The 16176-nt window shown below is 35.1% G+C and overlaps 1 protein-coding gene across 3 annotated transcripts in view; it reads left to right on the top strand.

Moving 5' to 3' along the window:
* LOC123873411 (semaphorin-2A) overlaps positions 1 to 16176 on the top strand; it is a 427879-nt gene that overhangs the window by 19983 nt on the left and 391720 nt on the right. For all 3 annotated transcript variants that reach the window (XM_045918256.1, XM_045918254.1, XM_045918255.1), the window contains exon 2: positions 3583 to 3620. The gene's annotated coding sequence lies outside the window, so the exon portion shown is untranslated. The remainder of the gene's footprint in view (positions 1 to 3582; positions 3621 to 16176) is intronic.

Genomic DNA, 16176 nt, shown 5'->3' with positions numbered 1-16176 from the left:
TAGCTTATATTCCGGGGACGGACTTAGGCTACTTTTTATCCCAGAAAATCAAAGAGTTCCCACAGGATTCCCACAAAACCCATCCGTTTAACCGATTTGTATGAAAGGTACCGAGGTAGCTTGCGTCTCTGTAATTGACATAGGCAATTTTTTATTTCGGAAAATCAAACAGTTCCCACGGGACTCTTTAAGGACCTGAATCCACGCGGACGAAGTCGCGGGCATCCTCTAGTATTAATATAACTTTAATCAACTTTCATTATTTAACAAATTAGCACCAAAGAACAACAATTTTTTTGCGCCTACGGCGGCACCTGCTATGCATACTAATGACAAACTATGGTTGACATTTATATTCGGATTTTCAGCAGTTTGTTACTTAATGGTTGTTGGTACCGCTCATTTCCTTTCGTGCGAAGGTCACCATTAGTGAAGCAAACAAAATATCACCTTTTGTCACTTGATATCTGCATTTACAAAAATATTTCCCCTACTGTCATTTAGCGATGATTAATCAAAATGTCCGTTTCTTATCACAATATCCGATTCTTCAGCTTGTTTTGTAATTTAGATCAGATATAATTTTATCCCTTTTAGATAAAATTAGGCATTGAGTATAGTTAATTTTAAATCATTTTTATATGGTGAAGTTATTCTTTTTCTGCACAGTGATTTCAAGGGCAATTTTTAACGGAAAAGGATTAAATTCACTTTTGGCACTTCTAAAAAACGTTGAAAGCCCTAATTTAGTCTGTCATTTAGGTATAACGTACCTACCCGATTAGGTAGAGTCCCGATTAAGCATCACGCAGTAGAAAAGTATTATGTGCGTGACATATTTTATCAGTAGATATTTATCTTCATTCTCGTTTAAACTAGGTATGTATAGCCAGAACCATTAAAAGCTATTTCTCTAAAAGTCTTTCAAACGAATATAAAGGAACGAATTCAGCTTTCGAGAAATCAATTTGACTACAAGAGATTGGCGAGGCTACGTCCTCATTCTTTTAGATTTCCCTCCCATTGTTATGGAAATTATGAATTAGCCGTCAATTGTTGTCACGTCTATTTTCTTTGGATCGGCAGCATCAAAGAAACACTTAAATGCGCTCTATATATTTTTTTTCTTAACTCATGATGCTCTATTTAGGCTTTTTAAAATTTCCAGGAGAACTCTTTCATTCAAAAAAATGTCCGTTTTCAGGATGCGAGCTGTCTCCTTATCAAACGTAAAAATCGGTTAAATGGATGGGTCGTGAGATAACAGACAGACAGATACTTTTTCAAACTTATAATATTATAGTATGGATGTATGGATAATAGTTAACACTCATTGCTTTGCATGGGTAAACTAATCCATTCTACCTAGACTCACTTAAAATGTGTAATGGATAATGGGTATTTCTGTGTAGTGTTTGTGTATATGGAAGTAAAAACCATTTTAAAATCCATAAAGAAGTTAAAAACTATTGAAAAAAGAGGAGAAAGTTATTATTTTATTTATTCAATGATAAGTTAGACTTAACTCGATCTTACTTGGACGTAAGTGATAAATTCTCAAATTAGTCCTGCCATCAATTGAACGCGGGACTTTCCGCTTGTAAGACCAGTGATCATCACTGTGCCAGAGAGATTGTCAAAACAATACTATAATAAAGTAAGTATTACAGTATTGTAACCTAGTGCTGTCACAACGTCTTTTCACCATTATATTATGCTTGAATTTAAGAATTTTATTCAAGAACACATATTTTACTATCAAATGTATTTCCTTACAGGATTCCCTTGGAGACAGGAAACCTTCTACATCGCTATCCCGTATATTGCGTCTGAATTTTTAAAATACAATTTTTATAATAGTACTACATTCATATTTACGTAGAGCTTATAACTTGGAACGTGTCAGAAGTGACAGATTTGACTAAGGTTCAGTTGCATGACAGCCTGTTAAAGTGTTACGGTTACCGTTAAACTTCGTTCACCAATAAAAAGCTAAATGGGTTGCACAAGTCAGTATTCATACCCCCATGATTAAAGTCCATTCAAATTAAGTCCATTCCGAAACAGAAATTTTTTATTAAAATTTTATTATTCTTTAAATGACGTAATCAAAAACTCACATTTATCGGATTTTTCTTTACTTGTGCTATAAGAACTATCTACCTGCCAAATTTCATGGTTCTAGGTCAACGGGAAGTACCCAATAGGTTTTCTTGACAGACACGACCAACGGAGAGATGGACAAACGGACAAACAGACGGATAGACAGACAACAAAGTGATTCTATAAGGGTTCCGTTTTCTCTTTAAAGGTATGGAATTATGGGAAGCCTATAAAATTAAGAATCAAGAAAATTTCGCACAAAATTCGTCACTATAAGTGTCTTAGTACCAGTGTCTTATCCAAAGACGTGAAAATCATATTCATCATCATTATCCCCGCCTATCACCGTCTCTCTACTGGAACGGATCTCCTCTCAGAATGAGAAGCGTTTGGGTATAGTCCCCAGGGTGGCATAGTGCAGATTAGCAGACTTCACACACCTCAGGCACTTTAGGCATACAGATTCTCACGGCACTCTTAAAATAACTAACATAAACGACGAATTGTCATGAAATTGTCGCTATTAACCGCTAGTAATACAACAAAATAATCTAGTATTGTTCTATTACTCAACAAAACTTTTTCTCTATGGTTATCATAATTCAACACAGCAAAGCTTTAAGCTCTACGTAAGTTTCCCAGTTTCCGACATAGCAACGCTAACGGTTTATGTGATCGTCTTGTCGTATGTCACTATGCAATGAAATGTACTTTGTAGTAACAGTATTTTTTGCTTTATAGGCAAAAAGTTATTATAGTTTTTCCACAAGCATTTAAAATACCTGTTTAAATAATTCCGTTAAATATTGATATCTAGACTAGTGACCACCCGTGGCGTTTCTCCCGTGGAAATTCCGAAAAATCGGGCCTTGTTCTTTGTCTACATTATAAAGGGAACCGCAGTGCAAAAATAAAGTTTAAACAGGGAGTTGATGAGTCAATTATTGAGTCAAGACTTTTGTTTTTACATAGGTATTTAGATAGGTATACATAAAAACAGTAAGTATAATTGAAGACGTCAGCGCAGTCTAAGTGTTTTAAACAAATATCCTGAATTTTGAATTATTTAATAGGTAGTTTCAACAATACAGAACTTTTTTACGTACCTAAGTACTGAATTTAATCTCAGAAAGTTAAAAACCGTGGCCCAAGGAAAAATGTTAAGGATTAGAGCGTTTTTCATCTATTCTTCCAGAATACCTCCTGCTAGAAAATCGTGAATATTTCCGACGGATCAATTATTAAAATGATTTACAACTCCCCGGCCCGTTGTATAAGCAAGACGGGCGTGTGCAAAGGCTGTATTTCAACAAAATGAAAAAGTACAAATGTTTTTGCCTACACTCAAAAGAAAACGTTAAACGCGTTTTGAATTCTTAATATCGCGATATTTGAACGGTTTCTCTTTTAAGTATAATTAGAGATTAAATACACTTCTTATTTATGACTGGTCGTAACACCGCTTGTATTTTTTTTCAGGTATATTTCTGTAAGGATGAAGAAGATTACCAGTTACGGTAAGCTTTTGTTTAGAAATTCATTTGTAAATTATGTTCCCATTTCAGAAAATAAAGATGCAGAAGTTTGATTGACTGTAATATAATTTCGATACAACGTAACGTACTACGAAAGAAAATAATACTCTAGGTAATTTTCGTGCCTTTGAATGTAAAATCGCACGTTGCAAAAATATGAATGTTTTTTGGGGAGAACCATTATTGCATGCAGGTTAGGTACTTTCAATTATATTTTCATGGTTTCTTTATTTTAAAAATGCAGATATTATGGCCACCCTGATATATTGTGACCTAACAGCCAATGTAATTATGTCTTTTTTTTTCGAGTATAATTATATAATGGGAAATCCTGCTTTTCATGACGTGACGTCTAACCTGTATTACGTCCAATTAAAACTCCACTAACGTTAATCTAAATTCTAGAAAGTAGTAAAAGATAATTATGAATTTTTAATCCAATAAAGCGCGCCATAAAACATTAATAACTCTCTGGCCAGTCACATCCACTTGGCTAGTTTTATTATGCAATATGACCCCATATTGTTTAATGACTTTATTTTAGCTAATAACATAAAACCATACCGCTATTTGGGTCACGTGAAAACTAACATTGATGGACGCGATACACCCCTTTATTATCATTAATGAACCGAGCCTTGCTATTACAAGCCTATTTTTGTACATGAACGCTTTTAATAAAAGATAAGGTTAGCTTGTGTTTTATAAATTGATTTAGGGCATTGAATTTAATTTATAGCTTGACTATTCCCTATTCCGAACAAAAATAGTGTTCCAAAAAGCTTCCCACCAAATATGACACTGGTAATCAAGTTTATGTAAAAAATCTTGTTTGGAATGGCCAATCTAGTGAGCAGTGCCTGTCCTACATAATATAAAATTATTGATTGAGGATTTGTTACTTATTAGGAACAAGCTTAATTTGATCATCAAAAAAAATTAACGATTAAAATCGCACAAGTTCGTTAACTTTTAGTCAAAAATTAACTCTTATCCCTAACCATGAGGATACAAACACTAATTGGTGAAAGAGCGATTTGTTTTTTGGTAGGCAAGTTTCAAGACCTGCCTGAACAAGTATTCAATCCTTGTAGCGATTGTACTCCGTCGTCCGTGCCTTACGATAAACGATGAAAAGACCTACGCCGGACACTCTATTCATGTACATCATTGAGTGCCTCGAGAGGTAACCGTGTAGAAAACCGGAGAAAATGCGGACGACACAATGTATACTGATTTGAAACTATACTTATACCTTAAAATCTTGTAGTAGAGTTCAATTTCCAATGATATTCATAGGATAACTTTAAACTGACCGTATATACTTTCATAGTGTGTATGCATTTTGTAGATAAAGGGGATTTGTGAGAGAGTGGATTTGTTTTAGGTTTAGTTGTATTTTAGGTAGCTTAATAATGTTATTTTATTTATATATGTAGACTTCGGCTTTGGGGTCCGGAGTTCTCTAACTTTTGGAGTAGGTACCTAAAGTGCGTTTTAAGCAATTAAATATCACTTGTCTTAAAATTGGAAGAAGACATCAAGAGGAAACCTGCATGCCTAAGAGTTCTCCATAATGTTCGCAAAGATGTGTAAGGTCCAAAAATCCGCACTTGGCCAACGTGGCTATGGCCAAAACCTTTTGCATTCTGTGAGGTCCTCTGGGAGATGGAGATGCACAGGGCCAGTGATGGTTTGATCATTATGATATTTTTTTTAAAGAATATTAGCCATTTTAATCATGACTAACATTCCCCTTTCCCCTCCAACTAAGCGTACAGCTTGTGCTAGGAATGGGTACGACAATAGTGCAACGGCTGGGGTTTGAATCGCCTTTCGGAATTCAGTCCACTCCTATAACCGTTGAGCTATTGAGGCTTGAACTATAGGTAAATGTAGGTACAGAATACATATATTTAACCCGAATTTCACGAATTTTAAATCTATAGTTCTGAAAGGAAAGACACGTGTAGTACTTACATCACATTGTACAGCCTCAGATGCCGTTTGCTAAGTTATACTAAAATAGCTAACATTGTTACTTAAAATTTTCTTGTACGTAATTGGTAACAAATTCACGACAATAATAGGTAAACCCACTCTTGCGAAACTGTGGCCGAGTCAGCCAGTCAAGTACAAAAGACCGTAATACATAATGTTATAGTTACTGCTGTCTGCTACCTACAAAATTATATCCCATACAACGAATTTACGAAACATTCTCGACAGTCAGTCCCTTTTTAAAAAACGTTCGTTTTTGTATATCCACAATTTTACGCAATTGTCCGAGTTCCCTCGCCCGTGGAGTGATAAAACGTTGAAAAGATGATATATGGGGTGGATGGACAGCGGTCCAGTCAATGTGACTAGATGTGGAAGAGAAAGGAGTCTTTTATAACAATGTTTATTTGCCTTTTTAACCCGGAGAGATAGCATTTGTCACTTTTAGCGAAGTAAATGGGGTGCTTTTTATCTGTAACGCGCAAAAATGTTAGGTACATTAGTTTAAGTTAAGGTTTTTGAGTGGGACTTTTATTTTTATAGTCTTACTAAGTAGTTAATGCCCGCAAATTCGTCTGCGTGGTTTTGGTTTTGAAAATCCCGTAGGAACTCTTTACGAAATATCATTTCGATTTTCCGGGATAAAAAGTAACCTATGTCCTCTCCAGGTCTTCAATTTGATGCTCCGTTATAGCGTTATTGAAGGAAAAACCAACAAACACACTCTTTCGCATATTGGGTAGCCTATCCGACTATTTTCAAAAATTAACATCTATTATGCATCTACTATTACTGGATATAGAAAAGCGTAAAGAAAAGATTATGTATAATAATGATATAATAAAATATAATAAGTCAAGAACGCTGGGATGTAAGTAACGTCATTATCGTGCTGTTTGTTTGATTGTCGAGATAAATGAGGGCGCGCCTCGAGCACTATCGTTCGGATTTCTCCAGGGGGCTGTATATAAATATATTCCATGTCAGCGGTCTATCGCAATATACTTAAGACATTTTTTTAAAATGCTTATAGCGGCTTTGAAAACTAAAAACAGACCATTCCCAAAATGATTAATTATTGGATGATACTTTTATCCCAGAAAATAAAAGTTTCCACGTGACACTCACGTGTCATTTGTGTTTTATGGTGCAATAAAGTATATACATACGAGTGCATACATATTAAATTCATTCATTCTGAGTTTTTGAACACGTACAAATAAAGAAACAACCTACTATTTGACCTTTTAACAGTCAAACGTCAGACCCTATTTTATTGCATTATATTGCCCATTCATTTGTTTGTTTATACATAGTTTTTCCCAAGTCGCAAACATATCCTTAAATGGAATTCGTTTTTTTGTATAGCTCCATCAAAATCGCAGACCCTATTAGTGAAATTGCTGTGACCGGCCTTCCAGAGAATTTCCTTTACTATCCAGATGTATTGAGCTTAAAGATACTTATGTCTATTAAAACAGAAAAAGGACCTTATTTTTTATAGGCACCGTATTTGTTTTCGATACAATAAGTAGTCGACAAACGTCCTTGTAAATACATGGATTAAACCTTACCTGTATCTATTACCTAGTAGTATATAAGCAGCTCTACAATATTTCAAAATACTGTGATTTTATAATTATTCTAGATTCAGCCTCTCTCTTTCTGCATCATAGTCCGTGCTGAGGATCGTGATCCCTTTCCATGAATTAAATAATGGTAGGAGTTTTCTTAAAATTGGGATAATAACGCGATGGGTTCCCAGATCCTTCCGCATTTTAATCAGAACCTAAAACAGCTTATCATGCTCTACGAGGTACGAAAGAAATGAAGATGCCAGGATCTTCAAAGTCCGACTTAGGTCAACGTTACCTAACAATCACAATCAATTGATAAGCGTTATCAAAACTGGGTCAGATTTCCCCCAAATTCTACATAATAATATAACGAACCAAAAAAGGCATCGAAATAAACATTGTAAGCTACGAACAAAGCTTGCAAATAAACATAAATAAGATTAGAGATAAAAGTATTCAATAGCGTAAAACCATTTAAACAAACAGAATACAATTTACAAAATAAATGTAAAAGCGGCCCATAAAAACGCTTTTGGCACGAGCTGGCAAGGAAATCAATCCACGGAGCATTGCCGCACTACGGATGTGCCCGATGTTAAGCATTTAACTCTCATTATGTCACAGCGGGAGTATAAGATGAATGTGCCAAACAGTCCACACCCCTGTGTCTTGGCGCCGGTGTCTTACGTTAGAAAAATTTCCTAGATTTAGCTGTTTCCGTATAGGCAGCTATCAACGGAATTTCGAATCTCGCCGGAAATCAGGCGCTAGCAACACTGAGGAAATTTTGTTTATCCCAAATTTGTCACTGAATATATCGACACCTCCCACGTAAGTTGTTGTAAGCCACAAAATTGCCATTTTGCGTTTTTTACATAACAATGTCTATTTTTATGTATTTTATATGTTCAATTAAAAAAAATCCTAAAAATATTGTTTTTTAAAGTACTTATGAGGCGTATAATGTTGTATGTTTCAAACGAGGACGACGTAAAATATCATATTGACCTTTACAACGTTTTATGTGGGGTGAAGTCGCACGTTTGCGCCTCGTATGTAACAGATACAACAGATTACGCCGGACTTCAAATGAAATGTTTGTAACTCAAGACACTGATATGTCACGGTTGTGTTTACATTTTTTTATTTCATTATCGTATTTTAGTAATTTAATAGTGATGCCAAGCTAAACTATTGTATAGATTACATACAACAATTTACGTCGTTGAGGACACCCAAAAACAGTATTGTATGATGACATACAACCGTTTACTTTGCAGAATTATAATAAATTTTGTGTTAAGTGATACATACAACATTTTACTTCGGCATTTATTTCCCAAAATTTTGTTGTATGATTACATGCTATATTTTACGTTGCTATGACATTGGTTTTTTTCTTACATACGACATTGTATACAATAAAACTATGTTAAAATTTAGTTTGATGGCGACGTAAACTCATGATAGTCAATAAAATAACTAATCGGCTCATCATACCACTAGGTTACCGTATAATTAACAAAAAAATCACTACTACAATATATAATTTCAGAGCCTACCTTTCCAATAAATAGGTTGGTAGAACCTGCCAGGTGGTGGAGTCCAATTTCTTTACGGCCTATCGTCCAAAAATAACAATTTTTTTTTTTTGATTTTAAAGCTCATGGCCAGAAAAAGGCCAGAAATGATACTGTAGTCTTCAGCAGATGCACCTTCTTACTGGCAGATCTCTATTGTACAAACACGTGACTTATGGATCTTTAATTTCGTTCTAAAGATACCATAGAGCGGAACAGGAACTCAAAAGTATTCACGAAAGATCTGTCTACTAAACAGGGCCTGCTGATACGACAAAAAACTGACAACACCTCATTTCAGCTAAACTTGAGCTCTTGAAATAAGCGGGAGAAGTTCTATGGACAGTTATACACAATACAACACAATACAATACAAAGACTTGTTGAAGATTTGGCTAAAGATCCCAGAGCTAAATTGACGGGACAATATACCCAAGATATCCCAGATGCCAGTTTATACGAGATAAGTATGGCTCTCAAACAACTCAAGGATAAAAATTCGCTCGGTGATATCAGAATCACAGTAGAATTCCTGAAAGCGGGTGGCAAACCAGTACTTAAGGTCTTTCAGCGATTTTCCAATCTTTTTCCAAGGGATTTTTAATCCCGTCATGGCGATAATGCCGTAATAAATAATAAGTAATGGTTTATTTGTTGCAATGTGGGCACAAAAGGTTAGTGAATCTTATAATCAAATTAATCTAGTTCATTGCATAACGAAATTACAAAGTTACAAACATTACTCAAGAAGAGTCATAGACTCATCTCGCTGCTGAGCCATGTCTATAAGCTGTTGTTATCGTAAGTCATTATGAATCGTCACAATAATAAGTTCGATGACTTTCAGCATTCCTAACAAGCTTGATTCTGAAAAAGCTTAAGCACTATAGGTCACATTCATAAGCTGCGACATGTTATGCATAAAATAACTAAAGGCTATTATAATAAATCTGCCACTGTGCTAAGCGTTTGTAAACTATGAGAAAGTTTTTGATTTGGTGGAAACTGGGGCTGTATTAAGGTCGCTATTGAGATGCTGAAACAACTGCCTGTTCATACAAATGCTGAAATAGAATCCTGTACGAAAACACCATGTCAGTCAACATATAGGACCAGACTAGGCCAGTCCAATTGCAGTGACAGAGTGCACATTGAGACGTAATTCTCTGAAACTCTTTACCACTGCTTTGGAAGACGTCCTTATGTTTAAGCTTGGATTGGAATGAACTTGACATTAACATCAAAAGAAATTCACCTTCGATTTGTCGATGACATAGTCACTATCGCAGAAACTCTGGGAAACCTCATTAGGTTTCCCAGTTTCTACATTTACAGCTCAATGACTTTTGCAAAGTTTCACAACAGATGGGCCTGAAAATGAACATGAGTAAGACGAAAATTATGTCTAATTCTTATGTCTCGGCCCACCCAGTAATCGTTGAGGGCTCTGCACTCGAAATTATATAAAAGTGTGAGCCTGGAACAGGTAGGTAAGTGCAATTTCAAGAAACAGATCAGCCAACGAATCCGACTCGGCGGCAGCGTACGGAAACTAAATTAGTCTTCGAACAGTGCGTGTCACCAGTGATGACATATTATGGATCCGAGATAATATGGTCACATATTATAATGGAATTCATAAGAAAGTTCAGAGTCACTAAGCGGGCAATTAGAGAGCTATATTTGAAGTTTCTCTACGTGATCGAATCTGGAATGTGGATATCGGTAGGAAAATCAGAGTAACCGGCATAAATGGGTTGCGAAGCTGAAGTGTAAATGGCCGGGGCACATAATTCGAAGGACCCATAGACGTTGAGGTCCCAAGGTGCTGGAACCTCGCACTGTAAGGCGCAGCGTTGACAGACTCCCACTAGGTGCACAGACGACATCAAACGAGTCACAAGGAGCCACTGGATTCAGGTGGTGCAAGACCGTGGCATATAGAAGTCCCTACAAGAGACTTATGTCCAGAAGTGGACGTCCATTGGTTGGAAATGATGAATCGGACTACACATACTACATTTTTTTTTAAATTTTAAACGACGTACACCGTTGTATTTAACACATACGATGACACTCAACCCGTTTTTTCCAGCGTAATTTGTTGTAAGTATCTTATACAACATTTTACAAAGATGAAACACGCCGTAAAATGTTGTATGAACAAAATCTCAGAAATGTGAAGTATTTCTATGAATTATCTTTCAGAATATGTTAAAGTACTGTAAACTTTAACTAAATACCGAATTTCACAAAAATATATTGAAAAATGGAGCTTTAATTTCAATTTATATCTTTAAAACGCTCTACTGAAAAGTTGTAGTTTTGGGGATACAACAACTTACGTGGGAGGTGTCGATATTGTGCTCCCGTGTATCCTTGTTGTATTTTACATGTTCACGAAAAATATTTTCATTGTCAAATTCAAAGATATAACATTCCGGATAGGTAATACTCATATTATAATTGTATTTTTAACCCCCGATCCAAAAAGAGGGGTGTTATAAGTTTGACGTGTGTATTTGTCTGTGGCATCGTAGCTCCTAAACTAATGAACCGATTTTAATTTAGCTTTTTTGTTTGAAAGGTGGCTTGATCGAGGGTGTTCTTAGCTATAATCCAAGAAAATCGGTTCAGCCGTTTGAAAGTTATCCTTCACTTGTCGAGGGTGATAAATTTTTAATTTACACTTGTAAAAAGTGAAGATAATTCGTACCAATGTGTAGCCTAGCGACACTGACAATATAAACTAACTAACAACTAAGTTATTAGTGGGGGGTTACACATCAATTAATCGTGGCGACTCCTACGAACGTGCTTCAAAAATGGTGGCCCGATTCAAAACCCAGGGGTTTCAGAATGTTGCTAATTCTAAAAAAAATCTCAACAATTTTTATATTCGCGCTACAGGAAAAGTCTCGGTCAATGTAGAGGTAAACACTTCTCTTAAAACGGCAAATGAATTTTTATTTCGACAACAATAACCGGGTGTCACACGTACTCGTAAATAAGGTACTTTTGTTTAATATAAGTAAAGCAAGGCTCCTGACACGCCATCCATCAGGCTCTCAAGGCCTATGACAAGAAAGCTTGCCTCTCTCATGAATATTTATCGCACTGTTTATTCCCGAAACCGAGTTTCCGAGGAAAAAGCCTCGTGACTGCTACAACTCGTTCGTTTTTGGAAAAAAACTTACAAGTTTAGATAACGGTTTGGAATACAATTCCAGGCATCTGTGATTAAGTGCATACGTACTCGTGAAAAGGTTTTTTTTTTTGTTTCGATATAGCCTACGATGGAAATAAGTTTTGAATAAAATCATTAAATACGTGTTAACTCACGGGGTAGAAGAAAAACTTAACGTAACTTTAAATTTAGTAGTTTTGAAAATGAGTCGTACTTGTAGGCTTGAAACTTGAGAGCTTTTAAACTATGCACTAATTACTTGGTACTTCAAAACATCTTAATAAAAAATGGACAAACATCTGTTCAATATGGCCGCCAACTATTTTAAATACTGATGGAATTTTGCGTTACATTCATCCGAAAAAGACCAGTTACGCCCAAAGAAATTCTTAGTAACTATTCCTTAGGCAATTTCTCTGCCCTAGAAATGAAAATACTCGATTTTGATTCAACTGGGTTAGATCTGGTTGGTTCAAAATAATTATTCTAGGAATATTTCTTTCCAGATTTAATCCTTGGAAGTTTAAATAAATTAGTAGCGTATAATAAATGAAAGCGAAGTATTCTAAATGAAAACATAAACAATTTTTACATTGTAAGGTTCATTAATTATAAGTTCGAATACACCTTAATAAAATGCCACATTTCCTAAATATAAAGTGGCGTTATTGTTTAGAAAACGTCTTTGTTTCGTCCAAGTTCTTTGATCAATCATGACAAATTGTGTTTTGTTTTAAGAGCACCCGTAGCGTAGTTTGACAGTTGTTTACCAAACAAAACTTTTCTTCTGTCGAAACACGACAAACTTTGAATTAGTTCGTCCTGCTGTTGATTTCATATTTTTATTGTGAAGGGAAAACTTACGCGTTAAAAGCTTTTAACATTTTAAATATGTAGTTCAATAATAAATAAAACGTGTTCGAGATTTAAATACCTACATTTTCTTTAAACAAAAAAAAAAACATAATGTTATTGGAGAAGATAAAGATTTTGGTCAATTCCACAAATAGGTAATGCGAAGGTACCCTTATTGCTACCTAAAATTTGTAACATCTTTGGAGAAAGTACCTAGTAAAGAGACGAAAGAAAAGAAATGCAACTATGTAGGTAAAAATAATTAAATACAAAACCAGAAAGAGTTGATTGGGCTTCTTGTAAAATATGGAGTCAAAGCCGCACCGGGTGTTATAGTACCTCAAAATAATATTATGTATTCCCATTTTTTAGTAATACATATTTTCTTTAACAATATAAACTGATGAAAACCACACCTATATTACGATACCATGTTCTCATTTACTTCCAAAATATTTCGCGTGGCTTCCATAAACGGGAATGCCTTGGAGGCCGCAGAAAAAATGGCGAGCAATAAAAATGTCAACTCAGGTCATCAGAATGGAAAGCCCAAGGCGTTTCGTCGCCAGATGTGCCACTGAATCAATGACAAACCACTTCTTCGTGCCTCGCCTCGATATGTCAAGATGGCCTACGAAAGAGCAAAAACTATGAGTCGAGAGTTAGTAGGAAATTCTGAAGAGGTGCTTGCAAGTATGTAAAGTGAACTGCTTGCGGTGTGTTTAGGTTAGACCTGCCAGCCAGAATGTCATAGAAATGAGGTGAGATTTTTGGTCTACGTTATCATGTTTGGTTGTTTATGACCAGGTCTTAAGTTCAAATTCCGGGCTGGCCAAAAAATATTATTATAATATATTGGGTGTTTCTTTCAAGGAATTCTCAGTACGAGCCCGTAGTAAGGAAATTGGTGCTGTTTAACCCCTGTACTTCGAAGACAACGTTAAGCCCTTGATCCTGCGTTTGAGCACTCTCCGGTTGTGTCTGATTTTCATTGTATCTGGCTATGAGAGTGTACTTACCTGTGTTTACATACAAACCTTGTGCACTATAATATCTCCAGCGCAGATGGCTAATTTCTATGGAGATTGGCCGATCGATATTCGGTCGGGAGGCATTATATCAAACAGCTCGAAATTTTCTACTGGCTCTCGGGCTACTACTGAACTATAATAATAATGGCCCATGTTATGTTTGCTGACGGGACTATTCCTGAATCGCGCACCTGCTATCTGTAATATATGGCGCTTTGAATATTATTTTTTTTGGTACGAATGCCGAGGATTAAAGGAAAAATATGGAAATGCCCAATGTTTGCAAATGCGCCTGAAGTAAATATATTTTACACTACATTTACATAGTTTTTTAGTATCCGTATTATAAGTAAACAAAATGGATTGCTTAGTTTTCATGTTTCTACGTTTGTGGACATAATTATTATGCCTTGAGAAACAGTTTAATTTAAACAGATTTTTAAGTGTTTTAAGGGTTCCATACCTCAAAAGGAATAAAAAATCTTTATCTGTCTGTCCATCCGTCGTGTTTGTCAAGAAAACCTATAAGGTACCTACTTCCCGTTAACCTAGAATCATGAAATTAGGCAGGTAGGTAGGCCTCATAGTACAAGTAAAGGGAAAAATCCAAAAACTGTGAACTTATGGTTACTTCACAAAAAAATATTAAAAAGTGTTCACGAAAAATTAATTTACTAAATCAAACTAGCTTACAGTTTTCTGCAATCTACATAAAAGTGTTAGGTATGTGTATCTTGTACGATGGTACGGAACACTCTATGTGAGAGTCCGGTTCGCACTTGACCTGTTTTTTTTAGAATACCAACTAAGTATACTCCTCATCCTAAAGATCCGTTATAAAGAGTCTTCTAAAAGAAAATCTATCTGAAAAAACTACGTACGATCCAGTTTTTAGATTAGTAACAAAAAAGCAAGCGAGTCAATAAAACTACCAGTGGTATAAAAAGTAGTAATACTCGATTATGTAACTGCTTTATTACATCCTAGAAAATAAATGGTAGGCAATTGACATTGTCGACGCCCTTTAGGTGAGCAATATTTTTCAAAGTTTCTTTATGGTTTTATATCCCCAAAACTGAGGAATAGCTTAAGTTTTTTTATGGGACATAAAAGTTTTTATGTTGCACAATTTTTGACAGATATCTAATGTTATTTTTGTGTACATGCTACAAAAAAAAAGACTATTGATAGAGTTTAAAACGTATAAACGTTCCTATTTTAAATTATATCAGATTCGTCTTGAGGAAAAATTCTATGTCACGTTTCAAATTTCAATAAAATAAACCACAACATGATTTAAACGGAAAAAATTGAAATAAAATATTTGCACAAATAACCTTCTCCAATAATGATTATTTACAAAAAATATACAACGTCTAAGTGATCATTTATGGGCATGTTGCCCAAAACGTTGTGAGTTCTGGCTATTTCCTTTCTGGATTTTCAGGCTTAGCAGTTGAATTACATAAGCGCCTGCAGCTCTTGGGTCACTTGACGTATGGATTCATTCCTGGGGCATGCTAGTTATTCGTTTTAATGGCAATATGGTAATTTTTTCATTAAATTCCGTTATATTAATCGATAAGCCACTGAGGTTTTAATTAAGTCTAACTTTGTGCTTTTACTGTCTGTTACCTACTGTTTCTAAAATTAATATTGGCATAATACTCCGAAGTAGAAGTTTATTAATTTTAGACAGCTGAGATAATTGAGTGAAACGTTAAAAGGAATAATAATACAGGTAAGTAGTTACCTTTGAAGATAAAGTAAATATAGTATAAAGTTGATCTCGGATAAATCTTGTCAGCTTGAAAATAAGATTGAGGATAAAACTAAGCTAAGCTAGACTGAGTGCTTAACAACACTGTATCTCTATAATATGAACTCTGATTCAAACAATGAGAACCTTCTTAACAATGAAGTCATATTGCTTAATGGAATCTTTTCTCTCGTCTATTTGTCAGTTTTGTTTACTGAGATTTGCTATTGTGTCTCTGTGTCTAGTAGTTATATTTATATTAGGATAATATAACTATTATTCCAGATTATTATCTATAGCTTTTTGATTTTCCAGGATAAAAAATAGCATATGCCCATCTCCGGAATGCAAGGTATATCTGTAACCGATTTTAACGTATTGTACAACACGTTAAAATCGGTTAATCGCATGGGTCGTGAAGAAACAAACAGTCACACGCTATAATATTAGTATGGATTATGGATATCAAAGGTGTATTGCAAAAGCTACGAGTAATTGAAACAATTGGATATATGAAGCGATGTGATTTAAGTCAATTACTTGACAGG

This window comes from Maniola jurtina, chromosome 16 (assembly GCF_905333055.1).
Source record: "Maniola jurtina chromosome 16, ilManJurt1.1, whole genome shotgun sequence".
Classification (NCBI taxonomy): Eukaryota; Metazoa; Arthropoda; class Insecta; order Lepidoptera; family Nymphalidae; genus Maniola; species Maniola jurtina.
The sequence above is the reverse complement of the archived record's forward strand: the minus strand, read 5'-3'. Positions and strand labels throughout refer to the sequence as shown.